This window comes from Platichthys flesus, chromosome 4 (genome assembly GCF_949316205.1).
Source record: "Platichthys flesus chromosome 4, fPlaFle2.1, whole genome shotgun sequence".
In the NCBI taxonomy this organism is placed as follows: Eukaryota; Metazoa; Chordata; class Actinopteri; order Pleuronectiformes; family Pleuronectidae; genus Platichthys; species Platichthys flesus.
The window spans coordinates 11212247-11218246 of NC_084948.1; positions in this window are offsets into that span (position 1 = coordinate 11212247).

Here is a 6000-nt window from a genome sequence, read left to right on the forward strand (position 1 = left end):
TCTCTGCCTTTCGAGCTTCGAACCTTGGCTGTGAGCGTTTCAGAGAAGAATGCAAGTTTGAATTTATCACAAAAGAAGAAATTCATTGAGAGACATTGCCGTGGAGATTATAGTTTACTCCACGGCCTGCTGACCACAGCAACCTGATGATAGGTACGTCCATCAATTGTGACATTAACTACAGCTTCTCTTCAGTGTAAATGGTGCATTTTTGCATGCTCCAAATGCTCACATGCTCCCGTCTGTGTTTACATGTGCAACTGTTTGTTTGAATGTCCATCAGTTAAGTGGAGCTAGATCACATTTGAGACTGCCACTGCCATGGGCGAGCTCAGAAACTAGGGCACGGTGCCCGACCGCTCTCTGCCACGGGCTGTAATCAGTAGTGTATCTTATGTCCCACTCAGACAAGTAACCATTCAGTGAGGCAAAGAAAGAGTGATGGAAGGAGGAAGGGAAATGAAGGGAGCGCTGCCAGCTGCCACTGACTGCACCGGCAGATCTTTTTTGGAACCTGCTGGAACAGGTTTTTCTTTCTGTATATCTTATTGCTGGGCTAGTCTGGACGAGTGCCACAGACACACACATACACACATACACACACACATACACACACACATGCACACACACACAAACACACACACGAACAGACACACACACACACACACACACACACACACACACACAGAATTAGGATGATATGCCGACCTGCCAAAATGTGAATCCAGCCCATCAACCAGCTCTGTACATATTTAGACAGTCAATCTAATCGAAGTGGCTCACTGTCAGGGCGAGGGAGGCTTGAGGAGCACACGTCCACGAGCTGAAGATGTTGACAGAGGTGACAAGCTGAAACTACAAACCCACAATAAGAGAGAGAGGGCAGAGTCAAAGTTAGGTGAGTTCCTTTAGCTGGTTGTGTTCTGCTATAAACTTGACTATATGATTCAAACTTTTTGCCTCGTGTTTACGTATGAACATTGAGACACATGCAGCAGTGTACTGTTCCGTTCTGAAGCTGTTGGCACTGCTACAGGAGCTGACAGCTGGTTCACCTCTGAGAATGTTGGAGTGGCAGCCTTCTCATGTCACTGTCAGTATATAGTTATGCTAAAGTGAGCATATAAACCTGTTCTCATTTCCTGATAACTGAAGCCATAAAAGATCATCAGCAACTTCATTAACATTTTTCTTAAACTGAGTTTGTTGTGCGAAACATGGGGCTAGGATTATGACATCTGTTCAGCTCTACACTTTATACAAATAAAATCTGTTAAGAAATTAAATGAACTTAGAAGTAATCTGTTGTATTTTATCAAGCTTTTATCTCCAGTATTATGATACTGCATAAAATACCTTTCTAAAATATTCAGAAGCTGCTCCCTTTATTTTTGAGAATGATTTGAGTTTTGACAACCTCTGGTCATTTACGTTGAACCAACTCAGGACCAATTTAAGTGAGATTAATTGACTTTTCTCTTCTAATTATACACTAATTATCATAGTTTCAATATGGATTTTTTAAAGTTGAACTTTAGTCGTTAAAATGTTTTATCTGAAATAAGGGCGCAATGTGTTTATATACTACTGTAAAGTGCTGAATAAGACTTTAAATAATTGTATTCCTAAAAAACATAAAGTGTCTGAAAAAGCTAACTGAGGAAAGTTGATAGAAATTGATTAAACAAATTGAGAAAAATTATGACAAATTTTAGAAGTCAGTTCTATCAGTCCCAATCACAGACAACCTTTTATTTATTAGTATGAAGAAAAATACATAACTTAATTTAACATAGTTTGAAGATATAAAAGCAACTTCTCATCAGACCATAATGAGTGTAGACTCTGGATAATAATTTAATGAGTTCGGTGAACTCTCAGCACCTCATACCTTAACTCAATATTTCTAATCAAAATACTTTTTACTAACTTATAATGGAAATTGATGGGTCTGAAAATGAAACTAAAACATATGTAGAACCATCATTAAATACAAACAACACTTACAACTAGAGGATAACTTAATAGTTTATTAATGTAATATTTAAAATCTCCACAAATTTGATGATGTTCTGAATCTCCATAAAATACAGTGATTGAAAGAGAGACATTTTTTAAAAGCCTTTAAAGAATTTCACAAATATAACTGGTGCATTTCAGTTCATTGGAGTAGCTCAGATTCAGAGGAATACGCTCATCAACTAAAATAAACATGTCGGTATGTTTGATCCCTCTGGTGCTATCAGCTGCAGTTTTTGACCATGTGCGAGTCAGTCTCCAAGTATGGCCCCGTCAAACTCTCACCTTGTAGAACTCATTCAAGGGAAGTTTAGAGAATTAACAGATACACAAACAAATTCAAACTTATGTGGACATGTGTTGATATATTTGTGTTATCAACTTTAGAGCTGTACTCATACTGTCAAAAAAATCATGTCAAATGATATAAAAAAGATTTTAGGACATGGTTTGAAAAACATCTTTAGTGTATTATATATGCTAAGTATATGCTGTATATGTGCACTGTCATTTATTATTTTCCTCTGTATGTTAACTTTAAGGGGACTCTTTTAAAATAAAGACTGAGTAAAATCAATTCCTGAAACAAATGTCAAATTACCAAAATTGAATGTCATTATTCTGTCAACCAACAAAGAAACTAGAGTTAAATTGACTGGTAAATAGTAGTAATTCCCAGTATTATGGTAGTGACACAATAGTACTGGTAAATACTGCTTATTGGGAAATACTACCAATTAAAATGATGTATTAAATTGAAAGTCTAATTCCCTGGATTAAAATGTTTACATCACAATAATGCATTCAATTTAGCAAGGGTAAAAAGTCCCCTGAATAAGTGTTCCTTATAAGAATTTGGATCCACAATATAGACATGCTCAATCCAAACTGTGCTAATTTTATAGTTGTATGACACTTTTCAGAAGGTGGGAAATGTCTGTTGATCTAAATAATTTCCTAACAATATTTATATGCACTACATGTAACATGTGACTGATTCATATATAATTACCTATTCATTCATATAAATGCTACGTGTCAGGAAGATTTCTGATACTGTAAACCTCAACTGTTTTTCTTTTGGGCTCTTTATAAGTTATCAGTTATTAGCTCTAAGCCATGAAGATGAGCCCAGACACTGTAAACTATAAACACTTGACAGCTACCAACACTGTCAGGTTGACACTTTGACACATTGATCTTCTTACGTTAAAACCTTTTTCTATCTTTTTTAGACAATGGACGAACTTGATTGAATAGACGGAAGTCACTGAGAGAGCTGTAATGGGCTTATGTTGTCTGCTGCTTATACTGTGCAGCCTCAGGGGATATGAATAGTCCAAACAGGCCTATTCAAATTGAAAGTTTTAACTTTTCCACCATTAACCTATAAAATGTAAGTGAAAATTCAATTGAAACAATTAACTAAAGGGACAATAGATTGATCTAAAGTTTGCATACCCTCTTGTGATGTAAATCTTGTGAGCAAATAGAAGGTTTTTGAGGTACCAGGATATCTTAAAAGGAAATAGTTAAGCTTGATCTATCAAGGAGAAGATAAATTAGCAGTATTTCATACTAAACACATGTCTGAGTTGGGTTATTCTCTTTTCTATATTGTATTAAATCTGAAAACATCTAACCACTGGGTATGCCTGTTCTACTAGTTTACCTGAGAATTGAGATGTTTGTTGTGGGTGTTAACCACTTCAGACACAGGCTTAGATAATCATATTCACAACCTTGTTTCTCTCGTAAGTGACCGAGCTGTCAGTGAGGGACGCGTGAGTAACAAGTCAACACACTCCATAAAACTACCTAAATATCCAAAGATTTATAGAAGCGAAAATATCCTTTAGACTTCTCATAATTAGGGATGTGGGTGTGTTCAGAATCAATCAATCACATTCAACGTTTTAGTTGCATTCAAATATTCAAAAAGAGGTTTCCACGCATGAATGGGATCTCGTTGTTGAAAGGTATCGATCAGGTGAGAGCTGCAGGGCACTGGATATACCACTGAGGAACAGACTGAAGAGCAGATTTACAAGTGGACAGAATATGGTTCAGTAGTGACATAAGAACAGGATGTTCCTCAGAAAATGTATTAAAAAGAAAAGGTGAAAACTGATCATGGAAGCTGCCAAAAGGCCGACAGCTACTTTGTAGGAGCTGCAGGAATTTCTGGCAAGTACAGGAGGATCCCTACATGTGACAACAATCTCCTTTAATCTTCACACAGGTAACCTGGGCTGTGGGGTAGCCAGTATGCAGTAGGCAACGCAGAAGAATATTGTCAAGGAAAAAAAGCAGAATTTTGCTAAATAAAATTTCCGTTGAACTTCTTTGGCGTAATCTATATCTATATAATTCCTAAATGGAACACAAAAACAACACAGCACATCACTGTACAAACACCAAACTCACAGTGAAGCATGGCAGTGGCAGCCTCTTCTTTTGGTGTATGCTTGTCTTCGGCTGGAACTAAGGAGGCTAAGTGAATCATCAATATTTCGAATCACCACTCGACTTGTCAGCAAAACGTTAGAAAACTCGGGTAAAGATGATCTCCACTTTTCAATATGACAGTAACCCTGAATCTAACGCGAAATATTAATCATCAACAAAAGATGATCAAAGTTTTGTAATGTCTCAACCCGCTCTCAGACTTGAACCCAGTGGAAAATCTGTGGGGCGACATGAAGAGGGCAGTGGACAGCACAAAAATAGTTAATTTTAAGGATGGATTAAGAGATACAGTTGATATTTTTTATGAAGCTGTATGCATCCAAATGCCCAAATGTTTTTTTAACTAAGTTTCAGGTCCAGGGTATCCCTGCTCTAAAAATAATTAACATGTTAATTGTATGAAAATATTGGAACGAAACTTGAGCAGGAACCATAGACTGTATATAAAAAGGCAGAAACATGTGTTTGGATGATGTGTTATTTCATCTCAATGGTTATAAGTGTTGTTAGATGAATGGAGTTAACTGGAGGTAATTCAGTTTTAGAATATCCGATGCTATGCTATGTTGCTTAAAATCCAATGTTCAGACATGAAACACAAACAATCTGGCACTAACTCTTTACAAACAAACAAACAAACACACACACACACACACACACACACACACACACTCTCTCTCTCTCTCTCACCTATGCACACACATCACAGACGAGGTTTGTCTCCCTCAGCTTTATATGGCTTTGTGTGACCCAACAGCCATGGTTTGTTGGCAGTTTTAATGAGCTTGGTGTACGTTGGGGGTTGAAGTTACATTTAATGGAGCCTGTGCCACGTGTCTCTCACCTCCTCTGGGATCAGATAACACTTCTTCACACTCCAGATAAGCCCCTGTCCCATGTACTGTACGTCAAATGGTGGAGTTTGTACAGAAAAATTATCTCCTGTTCCCACGCCAGCTTTTATACTGTCAGAGATTTAGATCTCAAAGGATCAGTGACTCCGTCTCATTGCTTTTGCTTCCTGTTATGTGACAACAGAAGTATAAATCAAAAACACAATATAAAGAGTTGAGGGGAACTCTTTTTGACAGCTGTATTTTCCTCTCAACACATCCGTTTAAGACATCATTATAACCTCCAGTAAAACTGTTATTGTCAATCTCTGGTTTTTACACAAATTCAATCATAGACTGTTAATAAAGACTGAAAACGTATCTCGACCTACTCACACAGTCCAGAAATCACAATAAAATATCCTGGATATGAAGGAATTGATGTAATGTGGAGCCTGTGGAGTACCTATCGGGGGATGGAGCCGTGGTGACGAGGTCCTGCTAATATATGCGATCAAGAGTCAGTCTTAGCTGCCAACCATGATGTTTCGCCCTCTTCTTATAGCATAAAATAACTAATTAAAACCAAACTTAGCCCAGAACTACCCTAAATGACCGAAAACATATTTTGGAAAACTTTAATTTGACATTTACTCTGACTTTTTAGTACGGTGTGGCC